At 39.9% G+C, this 20,199-nt stretch overlaps 1 pseudogene; it reads right to left on the reverse strand.

Annotated features, from left to right (window-relative positions):
- Positions 1–1,585: 1,585 nt before the first annotated feature.
- On the reverse strand, positions 1,586–2,038 carry LOC125148649 (40S ribosomal protein S17-like; annotated as a pseudogene).
- Between the last annotated feature and the right edge of the window lie 18,161 nt (positions 2,039–20,199).

The following is a 20,199-nucleotide window of genomic DNA, read 5'->3' on the forward strand; positions in this document are numbered from 1 at the left end:
TAATTGCCACTCATCCTCAGGTCAACGTAGATGTCACCTCCCATAAGAGCCTTTCCTGTGCCCTCGAGGCTGGATATGTACTCTATCATGTGCTCCCACCATACCTTAGAATCTCCTTATCACAGGCACATAGACCTCACAATACTGGACTACCCTACAATTGCCAGTCTCCTCTACTAGACAGTAAAGTCTTTAAGGACCTCGTATCTTCTTTAAAGGAAGGAAGAGAGGAACGGAATAATGTGACATGTTAAGCACCTAACACAGAATCAGTCACATGAGCACCTAGCACAGGATCAGTCATATGCCAACAAATGCTAGTCTCCACTCTATATTGATAAAATACACATCTTTACTTTTCCGAACTGGGGCCTATAATTACTTTTTCACACTGAGCAAAGTGGTGAAGTCTCTTCACATCCAGGAATGCTAAATTTCTATAGTCTGCCAAGTGTGCCCCAAACTCAGCAGGCTGTATCAGTTTCAGAAGCTTCCAGATTGAAGATTTTGTCTGACAAGGTCTTTATTCTCCTTCACTTTTTTTTTTTTAAATTACTAGACTGTATTTTCTAGAGCATTCACTGAGTGAAAAATACAGAATCCTTATATACCTCCCTACTTCTCACCCACACACAGTTTCCCCTATTATTAACATCTTGCATTGGTGTGGTACATTTATTACTATTGATGAACCAATGTTCATACATTTTTATTAACTAACGTACGTAGTTTACAATAGGATTCACTCTTTGTATCGTACAAATTTGGGGGTTTTGATGAATGTATGACATGTATCCACCATTATGATATCATACAGAATAGTTTCATCCTAAAAGACTCCAGTGTTCCAGTAAGACTCCTTACCCCTTCCCACACTCCCAAACCCCTGGCAACCACTGATATTTTTATTGTCTATAGTTTTGTTTTTTCCAGAATGTCCTACAATTGGAATCATACAATATGTAGGCATTTCAGATTGTCTTCTTTTACTTGATAATTAGCTTTTAAGGTTCCTTCCTGTCTTTTCATGGCTTGATAGATTATTCCTTTTTATCACTGAATAATATTCCATTCTCTGGATGTACTACAATTTGTCCACTCACCTGTTGAAGGACATATTGGATGCTTTTAATTTGGAGCAATTATGAATAAACATTTATGGGAACATTTCTGTGTAGACATGAGTTTTCAATGTATTTGTGTAAATATCAAGGAGCACAATTGGTGGATCATATGGTAGACTATGTTTGGCTTTGTAAGAAACTGCCAAAATGTCTTCCAACGTGGCTGTGCTATTTTGCATCCCCACCAGCAGTAAGAGCTCCTGCTGCTCCACATCCTTGTCAGTCTTTGGTGCTGTCAGTGTTTGGGATTTTTGCCATTTGAATAGGTGTGTAGCAGGATCTCTTTGTTGTTTTAATTTGCAATTCTATAAAGATTTAATATTGAGCATCTTTTCATGTGCTTATTTTCCATCTGTATATCATCTTTGGTGAGGTTTTTGTTCAGGTTTTGGCCTACTTTCTGTTGTTGTTGTTGTTGTTGTCCAAGGTTTATTGAAGATAATACAGACCAATAGAAAGATTCAAACAGATCCACATGGTGTTTTGAAATTGATCCAAATTGTAGACTGAGTGTCTACAACCTGTAGATTGGACAGACTGCCAAAGTCCAAGAGTTTCAGCATTTCCTTAGAATCAGAATCTACTTCAATGATCTCCTGATCCAGGGCTGAGACCTCAGAAACATAATTCTTTCTTCTCCTCCTGCAGTATGGTGAGATTCCTCTCACCAGGCCTCTCTGAATCCGCTTCATTAGATGTGTGACATAGCTTGCAATCTTGTTGTGAGCTTCTTGCTGGGAATAATGGTGATCTCCTCACACATGTACTCATTGGCATGGAAGTACTTCCAGGAGTGTGTAGTACTTCTCAATGATGACTCGGGTGGTCTTCTTCATGGTTTTGGTGTGAATGCAGCCTGTGTTGGTGGAGAGGGTAAAAGAGTAATTTTTGCCTACTTTTTCACTGGGTTTCATTGTTCTCTTATCATTGAGTTTTAAGAGTTCTTTGCATATTTTGGCTACAAGTCTCTTATCAGATGTGTGTTTTACAAATATATTCTTCCAGTCTGTGGCTTGTTTTTCACTCACATAACCTCCTTCACTTTTTAAAAAAGTTTATTTATTTATTTTGAGAGACAGGGAAAGAGAGGGTGAATGGGGGAGGGGCAGAGACAGAGAGGGAGAGAGAATCCCAAGCAGGCTCTGTGCTGTCAGCACAGAGTCTGACGTGGGACTCAATCTCATGAACCATGAGATCATAATCTCAGCCAAAATCAAATTGGACTCTTAACTGATTGAGCCACCCAGGCACACCATCCTCATTTTTGAATGACAGTTTTGAGGGATATAGAACTCTGGGTTGGTTGGTTTTTTTTCTTTCAACATTTTAAATATTTCACTCTTCTCTCTTGTTACTTGCATGGCTTTTGATGAGATGCCCAATGTAATTCACACCTTTCCTCCCCTATATGTAAGATGTTTTGTTTCTCTAGCTTCTTTAAGGATTTTCTCTTGGTCATTGATTCTCTGAAATTTGAGTATGATATGCCAAGGTATATTCCTTTTGATATTTATCCAACCTGGTATTCTCTGAGCTTCCTGAATCTGTAGTTTGGTGTCTGTTCTTGGCCATTATCATTTCAAATATTTTCTCTACTCCATTCTCACTTTCTTCTCCTTCTGATATCCCAACTATACATAAGTTTCATCTTTTATAATTGTCTCATGGTTCTTGGATGTTCTGTTTTATTTCATTTCCACTTGTTTTTCCTCTATGCATCTCAGTTTGAAAAGTTTCTATTGACATATCTGGAAGCTCACTGACTCTTTCCTCATTCATATCCAGTCTACTAATGATTCCATTGGAGATATTCTTCACTTCTGTTACAGTGTTTTTTATATGTAGCCTTTCTTTTTTATTCTTTCTTAAGAGTTTCCATCTTTTTGCTTACATTAACCACTTGTTTTGCATGTTGCCTATTTTCTTCCATTAGAGCCTTTAACATATTCAACATAATGATTTTAAATTCCCTGTCTAATAATTCTAGTAACTGTGTTATATCTATGTATGGTTCTGACACTTGCTCTCTTTCTTCAGGCTGTGTTTTTTTTGTTTGTTTTTTTTGCTGAGTAATTTTTTGTTGAAAGCCTCACGTGATGTATCAGGTAATAGGCCATTAGTGTGAGATTTTGTGTTAACCTAGCTAGGAGTTGGGCTGTGTTTAATGTTGGCTGGAGCTGTAGGTGCCAGAAGTTTCAAAGTTCTCTTACATCCTCGTTGTATCTCCCTTGTTAACTTTGGGCTTTCCTAAGTACTTCACCTTAGAGAAAACCTGTCTCTCAGAACTCTTTCAGCTGTAGGCCACTGTTATTATACTGAAGCCCTGTTGGTGGCAGTGGTGGGGGTATATGTTGAGGAGGGGAAGCATTCTATAATCTTATTACTAAGCTCAGTCTCTAAGTGGGCCTGTGTCCCTGGGCAATGCCCTTCAGAGCTATCTTAGCTATCTTCCCTTCCTCCTTAGACAGGCTAGAGAGGAGTCTGTGAAAATTAAGTGTAGGGAAAAACTGTTTGTTTGGGGCCTTAGTGTACATCCTCTGCTCCTAGAAGCAGTATTGGGATCGTAGGTGTTGAAAAGAGTGAGAAGGACAAATCTTTCAGGAGACCTAACTCTGAAAAAAGGCTGGAGATTCTAGGATTGACTCAAATAGAATTTGGAGCAAGAGCGTGGTGGCTGGGGTGATAATGTGGTGATATTAACTGGCTGATGGTTTCTCTATGGGTTAAAGAATGAACAGGGAAGTTCTGGACTAGAAGACAAAATGAAGGTGAAATTATTAAGGAAGGTTTAGATGATTCAAGGATTGAGAGAATGAATGAGTCAACTAGACAGAAACTGCAGGTTATATAAATCATGGTCAGTGAGCTAAACTACATTAAGGTTCTGTGAGTGACCATGTGCATCAACTGTAACAAAAACTGGCATGTGTCTGTGACTAGTAGAAACCAGCCCATTAGAGTGCATTAAGCATAGACATTACAGATCCACCCTGGCTGTTTTGCTGATATGCAGGGTGAGAAGGATATAACTGAGAACTTTCCCCAACAACATAGCATACAGATATTTAAATGTTATTTGAAGCATATCATGATCCTAAATTAGCAGCTAATACACCCAGTTGACACATTCAATCCAGCTAGAAGCCCCATTCCATTTCTACCCTAGACTAACCAGCCCAGTTTGCTCAAGGTCAAGAGCAGGAAAAAAAATTGACTCCTGGTTTTTCAAATAGTTTGTTTTTTATAATGGAAAATCTCTGCTTCAGTCTCATTGCTTTATACTTATCTCTGATGTACAGGCCAACTCTAAGATTTATTTACATTTTAGTAAGGTAGTTTTCCTCTTTAGAAAGAACAGACTATACTATGGTGGAGAAACCACATGATGGAGGGAGAACAGAGCAGAGTAAATGGGAAGGGACAGCTGTCCTGGGATACAAGGACAGGCTGTATACATTGTCTAAGGACATGCTTATACATTATACAAGGACATGATGTATAAGGGAATCAAAACAAAATAAAGCAAAAACAATACAGCTTCTTGTTCTTTGTGGTAGTGTAAGCAGATAAGTGGTCATGGAAATCATTTCCTCAGAGCCTTGTGTTTGAGCTTTACTTGAGATTTGTTTCATCACATGGCCTTGAAACAAGATATGACCATTCATTCAAAATACTTATTAATATTTTCTAGCCTACTATATGCCAAACATTATTCTAGGTGCTAGGCATATAGCCATGAATAAAACACACCAAAAATTCCCTGTATACATGGAGCCTACATTTTGTGGATGAGAGGGAGAACATCAGTAAATAAGTAAAATAAATAGTATATCAAATGATGATATGTGCTATGGGAAAAAATTAAACAGGAAAAGGGAAGAGAATGCTGGGATGAGAGATATGGTTGCAATTGTAAGTTAGCTGGGAAACTTTCTAATAAGGTGACACTTGAGCAAATACCTGAAGGAGGTATGGGAGTGAGCCACATGGCTCCCTGAAGGGAGAACACTGCAAACAGAGGGAATAGTTAGTACAAAATTCCCAAGTTAGGGGCATTCCTGGAACGGTGGGGAAACAGAAAGCAGGTGTGTGGCTGGAGAGGCATCAGAACAGAAAGAATAGAAGATGAAATCAGAAAACTTTTAGGTGCCAGGTCATGGAAGGCCTTGTAAGTCATTGCAAGGACTGTCTTTTACCCTCAGTGAGATGGGGGCTACTGGACAATTTTGAGCAAAATATGTCATTTCAATATGACATGAAATGACATATTTTAAAGACTCACTGTGCTGTGTTGTGGGTGCATTTTAGAGGTACAAGGGAAGAAGCAGGGAGAAAGCTACTGGTAGCTTCCAGTAAAGAGACATGGTGACTTGGCCAGGGAAGTAGTGGAGGTGGTGAGAGGGTTCACATTCTGGATACATTTTAAAGACAGAACTAACAGAACTTTATAACATAGGATGTGGAGTGTGAGAGGAAAGAGGAGTCAACAATGACTCTGAGTTTTTAGCCTGAGCAACTGAAAGGAAAGAGTTGCATTTCTGAGGTTGGGAAACAGGATCACAAAAGGTATGGAGGAATGGTCATGAGCTTGGTTTGGCTTCCAAATGTTAGGGTGTTGGGGAGATGAAGAAGAACCAGCAGAGGACAATGGAAAGGAACAGCCAGGGAGGTAGCAAGAAAATGCAGAGAATGTGGTGCCCCAAAAAGATCAAGTAAAGAAAGTGCTTCAAGGAGGAGGGGTTGATAAACTGTGTCAACCGTTCAGATAATGCAAGTAAAACGAGGACTGAGAACAGACCTGTGGATTTAGCCATGGATGATATGAGCAACCCTGACAATTGCAGTGCCCATGATCATGTATGGTAATACTTTAAGCAAGAAAAGAAAAATAAGCTGCATATAATTCCAGGTTGAGAAATGAGGAAATGGGGTCATTGTCAAAAGGCTGAAGTCTACTTGGCAAGTTCTCTGAACGGTAAAGGTGTGACTTTGGTCCTATCTCACCTCTATGCCCAATCATTGCTCATTAATTATGGTTCACCTTTGCTGGTGAGTTCAGGGATAGGGTCCATGCCTTCATCATGTAACCTTGAACCATGCCCCAAATTACTTAGATTTCCTCACTGTGAAAACAAATATAATGGTCACCACTAAACTAAAATATCAAAGCCTGGGAATTGCTGGCCTGAGGGAACAATGCTGGCACTGGATTTTCTGAAAAGGAAAGCCACATTCCACAACTACATTGAAGTCTTTGGAAATGGAACAATTAAAAAATAGAGAAAAAGAAAACTGCCAATCCAAATGCAAAGGGTGGATTAGATGGCTCCTGCATAACCAGGGACTTTCTGATAAGAATGGACATTCCTTACTAGCATAATCACCTGCTGCCATTTGGAATTCAGGAAATGTTTTATAAGCGAGGGAATAAATGAAATGAATCAATGAATAGGATTCACTAGTTACAGTGCAATGGCTTTCCCTGACTCATCTGACCACATGCTAATCATTATTTCTTGTTTCTTTGACCCTACCAAACTTGATTCTATATTTCTTGAGGACTATATCAAGACTTTTATTTCTCTCTATTCTTTACCACACTTGGTTTGGTATTAGACCTATTACTTAATGTATTAGTCAGGGTTCTCCAGAAAAACAAAACCAATAGGATATATGTTATAAGAGGAGATTATTATAGGAACTGGTTCACATGATTATGGAGGCTGAGAAGATCCATGATATGCCCTCTACAAGCTAAAGAACCAGAATCTGGTGGTATAATTCAGACTGACTCTGAAGGCCTAAGAATCAGGAGCACCAATGTCTGAGGGAGAAGAAGATGAATGTGTCAGCTCACGCTGAGAGAATTTGCCCTTCCTCTGCCTTTTTGTTCTAGACCCCAGCTGACTGGATGATGCCCACCCTCATTGGTGAAGGCAGTCTTCTTTATGCAGATATGGATTCAAATGCAAATCTCTCTGGACACATCCTTGCAGACACATCCAGAAATAATGTTCTACCAGCTATCTGGGCTTTCTTCAGTCTGATCAAGGTGAAACATGAAATTAACCATCATAATATATTCTATTTGACAGAGGAAAAAAAATTTTTTTTAAGAAATTGAACTAACTCAAATCAAGGAAATAAATTTAATTTAGAATGCTCCTGACAAAGAGACAAAAGAAACAATCCAAATAAACCTTACCAAACTCAGGCTATTATGGTTTGTAAGATTTAATAAACTGGAGCCATATTTGTCAGACCTTCCTTATTTGTTTTGGTGTTAAAGGCCCTTATCAGAAGGTTTCTAGCATTAATCACCAACTATTATTTGCTGTTGCCAATCACTGATAAAGGACTCTACATGGCTACAACTTCATACTTCCAAGACCCCTGCATAACTGGTGTGATGTTTTCTCCCAGAGAAGCTGGCTGTTTTCTTGGTTGCATATACTTTGGGGTATCCCAATGAGATGGTGTGATTTTAGCTCCCGCCACACACACACACACACACACACACACACAAACACATACAACATGACTCCTTATGTACCACAGGGGATCTTAGCTAGCGTTCATTTTTGTTTGTTTACCCCAAAATAGCTTTATATCACTGCTTAGGTCAGTAACAGAAAATAGACATAGGTTGACAGGTTTGATGGCGGTCAATCCTAGCCAAAGAATCCTCAGTAATAATTACTTATTCACATTCAAGATATGAGTTATTAAAACTGTGATCTTCAGTAATGGCGTTGATCATAGGAAGGTTACTTTGGAAAAACAAAATGTTAAACGCTAACCTAAGACATAATTTGTGATCTTCCCTCCTTGCTGCATTAGTAAAGCAAACATTGTGAGCGTTAAAACAATAGAGATGTGTATTCAGAAATAGAATGTTGCTCTCTGTCTTTACCTCGGCTACGCTATTGGTAACATGATACTAGAGGTTGTAGCAGAGCTTCCAAAATAAACTTGATCTTTAGAGTTTTACAATGATAGGTGAGCCTCACAAAGTTCAGAGATTCTGCCCAAATGGAGAGTTAATGTTCTTGTGCCAATTTTCTTTACCTCTGAGTTATTGAGCTAAAGTTTTCACAACAATGGCAATTTCTTGACTGTTTCACACTGATAGGACACTACACAAAAATAACACATTTTCTCAACACCCATTCATCCTTTCAACAACAATTCATTGTAGTTTTGCCCAAGCCTAAATTAAAAACACTGAAAATAAAAAATATGGTGCTCAGGTTTGGAAAGTGGGATATGAAAGCCCATTCTTTATAGATTGGTACCTAGACACACCCAGTCCTCTTTTGTTCCTCTGTCTTTGATGGAGGCCATCCTCCAGAAACACTCCTAGGTTGTCAGCTAAGCTCATCAATGACAAAGGCAGATTCTACAGCCAGGGCTTATCAAGAAATGGGGAGGGATTTCCTACTCTTACTGTTATATATATATATATATGTATATATATATATATATATATATACACATATATATACGTGTGTGTGTGTGTGTGTGTGTATATATACACACACACACACAAAACAAAACAGATGTCACTAAAAGATGTTTTCATAACAATGGAATCAAATCCTAAAATAAAATTCAAAAGGTCAAGCCAGTATTCTTCTAGACATGGGAACACACTATTGGGATCTCAGAGCAATGATAATAATGACTTAAATTGTAGGACAACTAGTCCTTCCCAATACACTCACATGTTTACTGCTTTCATGGTGACGTCTCTGTGAGAAGGATGGAACCAGCATAAATGCCCAGCACAGAGCTCTGAGGTTGAGTCTTTACCACCACACAGACAGCAAACTGCAGAGCTAAGGCATAAGTCATGATTTCCAGCTTTTTTTTTTAAATTTATTTAATTTATTTATTTTGAGAGAGAGAGAGAGAGAGAGAGAGAGAGCAGGGGAGGGGCAGAGAAAGAGGGAGAGAGAGAGAGAGAGAGAGAGAGAGAGAGAGAGAGAGAATCCCAAGCAGGCTTTGCATTATCAGCGCAGAGCCTGATGCAGGGCTCAAACTCAGAAACTGTGAGATGACGTGAGCTGAAATCAAGAGTCAGATGCTTAACTGACTGAGCCACCCAGGTGCCCCAATTTCCAGTTTCTAAATCTGTATCATTAGTCTGCTTCTGGGGAGAAATCTTGAGTTATGTCAATAGTTTCTTTTTATTTTACCAAATAGTTTGAAAACTGATTTTGAGTTATAGAGCATAATTTGTGCCTAGGTTAAATCCTGAGATTGTTGCATCAGGAGACACTAATGTAATCTCTTTAAATATTAGTCTCCACGACTATAAAAGGGGATTAATAACACCAACTTCTTAGAGTTGTAAGAATTAAATAAGACAATGAATGAAAAGTATAAAGCCTAATAAGTGCTCAATAAACTATGGCTGTAGTTATTGATAATAATAAAAGAATTTGTCCATTATAGACAATGCATCCAAGTGTAAAGCAGAAAATAACAATTATCTGTAAATCTATTATACCTATATAATCACTGAACCATTATGACATATTTTCTGCTTTGGGGGTGCCTGGGTGGCTGAGTCAGTTAAGCATCTGACTTTGGCTCAGATCATGATTTCACGGTTCATGGTTTCAAGCCCCGTGTTGGGCTCTGCGCTGATAGCTCAGAGCCTGGAGCCTGCTTCAGATTCTATGTCTCCCTCTCTCTCTGCCCCACCCTGCCTCTCTCTTCTCTTTCTCTCTCAAGAATAAACGTTAAAAAAAATCTTTTTTTTAGATAATGCCATATAATACATTTCTTTATTATGAAAATCTTCAAATATATATAAAATGTAAAAGATAAATACAATGAATACCTATATATCTTTGATTTAGAGATAATATTTATAAATACTTTGCCATATTTGCATTAACTATCTAAATATATGTATGTGTATATTTTCATATGTACATAAGCATTTTTTGCAGACATGTTTGAAAGTAAATTGCTTTCATCATGTCATCTCAACCCTAAATATTTCAATATGAATCTCCTATAAATAAAGACACTCTCACATGTACTCATAATACCATTATCACAATAGAATATTAATGATTATTCCCTAATGACATTTAATATCCAGTTCATAGTCACATTTTCTTAATTGTCTGCAGAATTACTTTTTCCTGTTTTCCCCCCACCCCCACCCCAAACAAACTCATGCATTGTGTTTGGCTATGTCTCTTCTTTTCTAAAACCATTTTCTCACCAATTTTAAATTAATCTAAGCATATTTTAAATTATTCTAGGCATATTTTTAATGATGTTACCTTCTAATGTAGGCATGCCATAGCCAATTCTTTGGCTTTAGATGTACAAGCGGTTCCCCTTTTGTTCCTATGATAAATCATGCTAACATGAACATTTGGTTCACTAACTTTTTCACCTTTTCTGATTACTTCCAAATATTTATTGTTCCTAAAACATAAAAAGTATTTAAGGGGAGCCTGGGTTACTCAGCTGGTTGAGCATCCAACTCTTGATCTTGGCTTAAGTCATGATCTCACTGTTTCTGAGCTCAAGCTTCTGTGTCAGCACAGATCTTGTTTGGGATTCTCTCTCCCTCTCTCCTACCCCTCCCCTGCCTTCTCTCTTCCTCTTTCTCAAAATAAATAAATAAACATTTAAAAAACTGTTTATGAACCTCCTTATATATTAACAGATCACTTTCCAGGAAGTTTTATCTACTGCTGTCCCTGAAGTATTTAGTGTGGTAGAACAGCCAGTGTTCTCAAGCTCTAGGTCCTGATCTGAATGTCGCCCCTCGAGGGGACACTTCATGGCTATATACACTGGGTGAGCTTCTCTGTCTTGTTTCCACAATGCATCCTTCCTGGGATTGCTTCATTATGTGGCTCCTCCCATACAGGAACAAGGAATCTCTACTTGAAAAGGTCATAATTTTTCTCCGAAACTGGAAGCTCAGGGAAACTGATTGATTGCTTTTTATATTGTGCTGATTTTCATGAACTTTTAACATAAAAACTTCTGGCTCTTTAATTTTTGCCAACACGATACACATTAAGATTAAATATTACCATATGTACATTAAATATTGTCAGTACTTTGAAACCAATGAAAATTTATCCATAAGGGAATCCTATAAAAATTCTTATTTAAAAAAAATAACCCAAATAACCAATATTAGGTGAGTGATTAAGTAAGTGTGGCAAATCTATATGATTGCACAGCCTGCAGACATTAAAAACAGTACTCATAAAAAGTTTATAATAACATAGGGGAAATACTTATTAAATGGTGTGGATAAAATAATTGTTAGAAATTCAGAGTAATAAATATAGGACAAAGAGACTAGTAAGATCTAGTTAATGCTGCAACTATAGTTGATCAAAATTACTTTTCTTAAGTGTTTTCTTTCATTCTATCCAAAGCAAAACAATGAAAGAAGTAACTTTGGAAAAATATTATTTAAGCATCCATGGCTCCTGTTTACCAAACTATAAAATCAGAAAGGAGTTTTCACTCATGGTAATTTCTAAACTTTCAATCTGATTTTTATAGCATGAAATGATAATAGTTCTTCAATATATAGAGAATGTGGCAAAAATAAAACAAACAAGCAACCAATCAACCATCAAATAAATCTTTTGTAATTTTCCATTTCCTTCTGAAGACTTTTTAGCCATGTCTTATTACAATGGCATTTATAATTATTCCATTTTTTAATTTATAGGCCCCTTGACAAAACTTATTAATACCTCTATTTAATCTGATTAAATGCACATCAGTATCCAAATAACATAACAAATGCCAGGTTATTTCACTGTTTTCATCTTGAGCAGTAATTAAAGAGCACTTACTGAGCATTACTTGAACCCAGCATTATATTTGCTGTTATATAAAGCAGCTTGCACTGTAGACTTGGCTTGAGCTCTAGAACCTTACAGCTAATGACCTGTGATCAACAGACTCATCTTTCGTCGAACCACATGACAAACCTCCTGGACCCAAAGCCAAAGGAATTTACAGCTTTCCAGGGGAACATGATATTTACTTTGACAGTTTCACATAGCTTTATCCTGAAGCCAGACAAAAAGCTAAAGTTTCATCTTCACTCGCCTTTCCTGGGATCAAGCCCTTTGATGGAAGAAGATCATTGGGAATCCATCCCTAGGCCTGGAGGTGTTAGAGGTAGAAACCAGACATACAAATCCTGCTCTCTTTGGGCCTCTGGGAAAATACCTAGCCATCACTGCCCTGATCTACCAGTCTCATGTTGTCTATTCGGCTCCAATGTTAGCACAAGTCCTGACTCCCAATACTGTGTGTGTCTGGGAGGTGAGAGAGAGGAGGGAAGGAAAGGGCAAGAGGTATGGAGAAGAGCCAGCTAGTGATGCCTGCCCAGAGCACTGGCAAACCTCATTAGGCTCTGGGGTAAGTTTGAAATACTCCACCACTGCTCCTCCTGGCGCTCGAACCCCTACCATTTTAAAGCTAACTTTTAACATTCCCATCTTCTCCCCAGTCCTGCAAGGTAGGATCTGTGCTTTTTTCACAGCTCCAACATCAACACTCTCTTTGAGCAAAACTTGCATAAGCAATAGATGTTCCTACTGCCAATGTATCTTAGCCAATTTCTGCAATCAAAGTGAAACAAAGAAAGGAAACTTCATAAAAATCGGTTTTGTGGAATGTAACCAGACACAATAAATAACTGCCTAATAACCTAAAGGCTTAGCATCCCCAGGATTTCTTGAGGTGTCATGAAAAGATTTTTGAGAGGGAGATGGCATTTTCTAATTCGGAGTCTACAGCTGAGTTACTCTCTGAAACACACATAGTCAAATAGAGCATTCAAGTTGCCATACGGCAAAATGTTAAGAAGTATCTAATGATGAACCTAAAACACCTTCTCAGAGTGGAGACGTGACTCGTAGGATATAAATGAATATGAAGCGACCAGGCATGGCCAACATGGCTGTATGTTGGATTTCCTCCATCAGGCAACATGTAGTGTGTTAGAAGAACTGAAGGAGGTTTAGACTCGCTGGAATGTAAGTGGGGGAGATGGTGAAGGTTATTGTGAAAGACAAGAAAAAAGAGGTAAGCCAGACAAGTTCACGAAGGGCCTTACAAGTCATTTTAAAGAGTTGACAAAGTGTTTAAGCAAAGTTGTTGCATGATCAATTCAGGCTTTAGAAAAAATACTCCTGAAGCATGGAGAATGGATTAAAGGCAGGCATAAGTAGAGGCAGGAATACCAGCTGCAATATCCAAGTGAAAAATGACAGTGGCCTAGATTGGGGTAGTGGCCATAGAGGTTGAGAGACTCTGTGGACTGGGGGGTATTTAGGAGGTAGAACTGATAGATCTTGGTGAATAACTAATAAGTATGGATGAAGAGAACAGTGAAGAAAAGAGAGGAGACTAGAATGACTGCCAGACAGACTGTGGCTGAGGCACCAGACATGAGTGGATGGTGGCACTGAATCAATGAGGGTGCTCAGGAGAGGCACATTCAGGATGATGATAATCAACTCAGGCTTTGGTGGGTTGAGTTTAAAATATGTTTGGAAAATCTCACAGATAGATCTCAGTGAAGAGCTTTACCACGCAGTTGGAAACATAGATCTAAAGATCTGTGTTCTACTTCTTGTGTTGGGAGTCATCCACATATACATAATGATAGCCAGGCCCTGTGCTAAGACCTTCATATTATTTTTTTGAATTTCGTGTAATCATCACAGCAATCCTACGTAAAGTAGGTACTGTTATCCCCATTAAAATATATATATATATATATATATTTTTTTTTTTTTTTTTTTTTTTTTTTGAGAGAGAGAGACAGCATGACGGGGGAGAGGCAGAGAGAGAGGGAGACACAGAATCCGAAGCAGGCTCCAGGCTCCATGACGCAGAGCCCAACGTGGGGCTCCAACTCAGGAACTGCAAGATCATGACTTGAGCTGAAGTCAGACGCTTAACCAACTGAGCCACCCAGGCGCCCCTATTATCCCCATTTTGTAATAGCAAGAGCAAAACTTGGTCACTTTAAGTAACTCTGTGACTGCTGTCTGATATGTTAGCTGCTAGCTACATTGGCTATTAAGGACTTGAAATGTGCTATGGAGGGACTTAGCTTTTAATTTTATTAATTTAAATTCAATTTTATTTAATTTTAATTCAATTTAAAAACGAATACTGGATTCAGTTATTGGAAAACGTTTAAGTATGTTTGGAACAACTTGAACATCTGAACCAACTTTTCCAACTCTAAGTTTTATGAAATCCAAATACAGATCAAGTATTTCCAATGGAAAAACTAGTATCCGAATTGAGATGTGCTGTTAGTGTAAAATAAATACTGGATTTCAAAGACTTAGTGTGACTGGAAGAGTATAAAATATCTCATTAATAATTGTTTATATCGATCGTGTGTTGAAATAATATTTTGGATATATCAGGTTAAATAACATTATTAAACTTAATTTCAGTTTTGTTGTTTTACTTTTTCTTACATGGCTATTGGAAAAATCTAAATCCCCTAAGTGGCTGGCGCGGGGTTTCCCCCAAAGGCTGACAGAGGGGGCTTATGCCCCGGAAGCAAGGTCCCAACGACTTCATATTTTAGGGAGCACGCCAGCAAAAGTGCGCGTGCGCACGTGCGCGTCTGTGCCGTCCCGCCGCGGGTGGACCGAATCTCACCCGGTGCCCACGCCACGACTAGCCGGCTTTCCTGTTTGCCTTTTTGAACTCTGTTTTCTCTGAGCTTCGAAGAGCCAGGGGCTGTGATGTCACTGTATAAACAGAGGGAAGGGTGGGGGCGAGAGTTGCGCTGGAGAGGACCGGGTAGAGGAGGCCGGGTGGGAGGATGGGGGTGGGGACGGGAGGTTTTCAAAGGTGGCTTGGTCTGGAGTGCGTGGGAGCAGCGGGAGACTGCAGTGCCGATAAAGAAACATAATGGGACTGCCAGTCACTAAACTGGGGGCGGGGATGGGGACGTGGCTGCAGGAGACGGGGGGTTTGGAAAAATATGGGACGCCTAGAGCTAATTCCCCTGATTAAAAATGCATTAGTTTGGAGGTGTGAGGGACACGCAGCTGTTTTCAAGGAAAGCCTGGCTCCAAGAGGTCCTCCCTGGCCGGGCCGCCTGGCGGCTCCATCTCGGAGTGGATGTCAGCGAGCCCCGGCCCCGCCGACGCTTGTCCTCTCCCTGACAGGGCCCTGGCCAATGTCCTGCTGCTGAGGGTCGTGGTAATTTACATCCTCTCTGTGTACATTAACTTATCTGCAGCCGCGCTGGCTGCGCTCCTTCAGTCAGCCTGTCTCCTGTGCAGCCTGGGAGACTTCCCCCACCGACGGCCGGCCGGGGGCTGCAGGGGGACTGGGCCGCCAAGTTCCTGCGCCCTGCGAATCACAACAAACGCCTCCCGAGGCGGAGCCCCGCCGCCTGGTCCCGACCCGGGCCGCGGAGCGCCGCGCGGGGCCCCCGGCGTGGGAGGCTACGTGGGGACAGCCCGGGCAGGGCAGAGGCAGGCGGCCCGTGGCTGCAAGCGAAACACTTAGTGGCTAATTCATGACTCATGACTCATGTGCAGGCTCCTCTTCAGTGACAGCCGGGACAGTTACTGGTTATTTGTAGTCCCCCGGCTTTCATTTCGCTGTAATTAAGCAGTCATTTGAGGGTCATTTCATACCAGTTATAGGTTTCCCTGTTTTAATAATGTTTTAAGTTCCAGGGGGGCAACAGGGAGTGGAAGGGGAGGTTGGGAAGGAGGCGTGCAGGGCAAGAGGGTAATCGTCTCTGAGAACGTGTGCACTTTCCATAACTCTTTCCCTGACAGGCCCCAGAGTGGAGTTTCCTCAGATGCCGACAACGACTGACTCGAACGTTCTGTTTCACAGCGCGCAGGCCAGATCCTCTTCCATGACATGAACGGTCTGCCCTGAGAAGAGGTCTGGCCGCGTTTGAGTCAGATGTTGGATTTTCCTCTTTCCCCTCTGGCACCACACTAATCATTCTCTTTAATCACTGTAGCTTTTTAATGAGGCCAAGTAGGTATTTATGGAGCCGTCTACTCTCTAAAAGCTAATGCTTGATAAGTCATTTATAACTTATCGGTGGGCTTTGCATGGCCAAACCCAGAAGAAAGGAAGTGAGAGTAAAATGGGGTCTGGAGTTTGCTAGGAAAAATGCAGCATATCTTCAGGTCCTAGATGGTACCAAGCCCTTGTGGGAAATGTTCAATCCGTCAGGCGTAAGAGTAAGGAACAACCAGTCTGTCCCAATTTTGTGAAAATTCCAGGGCTGTCATTCTCGCTGTTTTTCATTCCCACCACTTTCTCCTTTGGCTGGTTCATGTATCTTTGGATATCACTGGAAGCTTCCACTCTAAGGCCAATTCTACAAAGTTCTGTAAAGAATGCCGGGGCTATTGCATTTGGAGGGTGCACAGACGCAAAATGAAAGAAAGGACTGGAAAGAAAGAAAGGACAGAAAACAGATCTCCTGCTGTTGCAAAAGTAGGTGCCACATACTCCAAACTTAAAGAGATGTTAAAATGAAAGTTAAAGCTGGTGTATGTAGTAGTCCCGGGGAGGGAGTGTTGTTGCCTTCATACAAGAAGAAGAGAGAAAACCCTCCCAAGGGAGGGTAGGAGAAGCAGTGGTGAGGAAGAAAGCAAGACAGGACCCCACAGACTACAAAACAAAACAAAACAAAACAAAACAAAACAAAAGTCCATAACATATGAGTATTTAATATGTGTTAAGGAGACTTTTAAAAAGATTTCAGCCATAAAAAAAGCAATGAAGCGTTGATGTGTGCTAGAACATGAATCTTGAAAACATTATGCGGAGTGCCATTTACAAAAGATCACATATTATATGATTCCACTTACATAAAATGCCCAGAATAGGAAAATCTTTAGAGACAGGCAGTCAATTAGTGGTAGCCTTGAAAGGGGCAGGGAGTGGAGAGAGGGAGATGTAACTGCCAAAGGGTTTTGCCAACAGGTTTCTCTCTGTGGCACTGAAAATGTTCTAGAATTGATTGTGGTGGTGGCTGTACAACTCTGCATATACTAAAAACCATTGAATTATACATGTTAAATGGGTGAATGCTATAGTGTGTGAAATATATCTCAATAAAGTTGTCACCAAAAGTTTTCAAAAGTTAACCAAAAGTTAACTTTTTAACCAAAAGTTAAAAACAGACCAAAAAAAGTGCTATTAAAAAATTATCTTGGGGCCCCTTAGATGCTCAGTCGTTTAAGCATCTGACTTCAGCTCAGATCATGATCTTGCAGTTCGTGAGTTCGAGGCCCACGTTGGGCTCCACGCTGATAGTGCAGAGCCTGCTTGGGATTCTTTCTCTCCTTCTCTCTCTGCCCCTCTCCCACTTGTGCATGCGTTTGCTGTCTCTCTCAAAATAAGTAAATAAACTTAAAAAATTATCTTGCTAAGTACACTGCTTCTTTCTCCAAGACAGTGTAGGCAGCAGGTAATGTACATCAGGGCAGGGACTTTGGTTCTCTGTTCAGCCCTTAGTGCCTAAATCAATGCTGCTTACGGAATGTACTCAATAAATATCTGCTGAAAGAGAATTTGCAAATAATCCAAACTAGCCTAGCTCAGATGTGTACCACACTCACCCTACCACTTCCTCTCTGCATCATCTAGCTTTCCAATATACCTATTATTACTGTCAATACAGCTAGAAACTATAACTAATTAGCAAACTTATTTTTATCTGTTTGCCAGGGACCGTACATATGTTTGTATCTTTGTAAAACCCAGCAATGTAAAACCTCTGAACTCAGGTCTGTCTGGCTTCCAAAGCTTTAGTCTACTATAAACACTGCCTCCTAAAGACGCTAACAACAAAGGCAGGAAGGAGCACTGATGAACATACACAGACACCCAACCAACGTCACCTATAAAGCAAATCAAAGTACACAATTTGGTTTTCATGTTTAAACTGAAAAAAGCATGAGCACATCACTCAATGATGGATTTTTCTTATTTAAAATCATTCTAATTTTATAATAACTATGGACTATATATCCAACAAATGCAGAGTACTTACCGCGTCCATAGTCCCTAGTGCAGCACCAGGAAGAGTTACAAAAGCAGTTAACACAGGAGCTTATACTCACATATACTATAAAAGCCATTGTCCCTTTAAAAAAAAAAGTACTCTTGAGTCTATTGTTTGTCTAAATAGTACACTAAAGGTTTTAACATACATAATTGGAAAAGTCTTGGTTTCCTGAGACCTCTTCTAAAAATCGAAACATTTTACTGGAACGTTAAGGACAAGTCCAGAGCTCTGTCAAGAGCTGCTTAAATGACCGCCCTCCACATGTGGCCGGGCTAGAATACAAGTAAGAATACATCCAGACTACATGAAAGCTACTGTGGTTTCTGCGTGGGCTTGGGTCAGCTGTCTAGGTGTCCATTAAGTGGTTAGTTAGTATTTCTCATGTCGGTAATTCCAGATCCACATCACAACTGAGACAGTCTCACCAACTTATCTCATACATTTTAGTTGATATAGTAAGGTACCACCTGGAAAGGCACAAAACCTTCTAATTAAAGTTTCCACTGTCCCCTATTTTACAATAAAACATTTGACCTAAGGTTTATAGTAAATGGCTCACATTTTACAATTGGGAAAATCAAGTAACCTTGGAAACTATTCACTGAAACTATCCCAAAGACCCATAACAGTATCCATAAAAGATCCCAAATAATTGGCAAGTTCTCCTTCCAACTGCTAATACACCTATCCATCTAAACTGATGAGAGGTATTACTTCTACTTAAAATAAAACTATATATACACCTTTTTATATACTATATATATATATACTAGTATATACGCATTTTCCTTAGTGAAGTACAAGAAGGAGGTATAATCCAGCCCATAAATGTGGGGAAAATTCATAGCTACCCCTCTTTCCTGCATGTGGGAGTTTCCAGAAATGGAAGTCCAACCACTTAGGCTGATGAGCTTCAAGAAATGACTCCAGACTTTGGAATGTGCCTAGGTACCACCGTGTCTACAGAAGGACCATCCATCCCCAAGCATATGTGGTTGTCACCCTCTAGTGGATGATCTATGATAATAATTGGCAGTCTCCTGTGGGGGACAAGAGCGAATGTCATCCAAGACTGACTTATCTCAAAGAGGTAGATGACAGATAAGCCAGCGCCAGAACTCTTAAGTCTTGGACATATATTTCCCAGGAAAATGGGTGTTTGTGGGCTGTTTATTCAGTCTGCAGTTCCCTGCTTCTTTTGAGTGTACAGTGTGTGTTTCCTATTTGTATTGTGGCATTTTCAAGAACAATATGTATTTCCTTAAGGCAGACTTCTCCTACAATTGAGATAGTTCTAGGCAATTGATTCACAGAAGTTGTGCCCCTCCAGACTGGCCTCGAAAGCTTTCTCTGTCTGTCAGCCTACTGAGTGCATCCGACTACTTAGCTGGCAATATAGAACTTGCCGACTGCACACCAGTCCTGTGTTGAAAGGTTTGATCTGCCTAGGGAAGTTGTAAATAAATAAATACTGCCTTGATATTTACTGTTGTATAAGGAGCCTAAATGTAACTCTCTAAATAATGAAGTCTGGCCTCGGATACATTCATAGCATGAGATTCAAAGTATAATAATATGATTTTCCTGTTTCCATTTTATCAGGTAACCGAAGAATTGCATTTCTAAATCTGGATGGGAATTGAATTTCTACATCATAGACAGCTTCCAGGAGGGAAGGATTATGGGTACAGGAAATACTCCACATTCTCAAAAGCCTACATTGTTGGCACTTGCATTTGCTCTGTGAGAACTTACTGAAAGAAACCGTTTCTCTGGAAGACAAGTATAGTTTCCTGAAGATCTGTTTATTCATCAGCAGACATGTTGAATGTTTCAAGTCAAGGATGATCTTGGTTCTAAATCTGCAGTCGAATGGGAATCAGAGCATTGTAGAAATGAAATGCCCCTCCCCTCATCTTACCCATTTGACAGATGAAGAAACTGAGGTTTGCATAGGTTTGCACAGGTTTGCAACTGTGT

The sequence above is a fragment of the Prionailurus viverrinus genome, chromosome D3 (genome assembly GCF_022837055.1).
Source record: "Prionailurus viverrinus isolate Anna chromosome D3, UM_Priviv_1.0, whole genome shotgun sequence".
In the NCBI taxonomy this organism is placed as follows: Eukaryota; Metazoa; Chordata; class Mammalia; order Carnivora; family Felidae; genus Prionailurus; species Prionailurus viverrinus.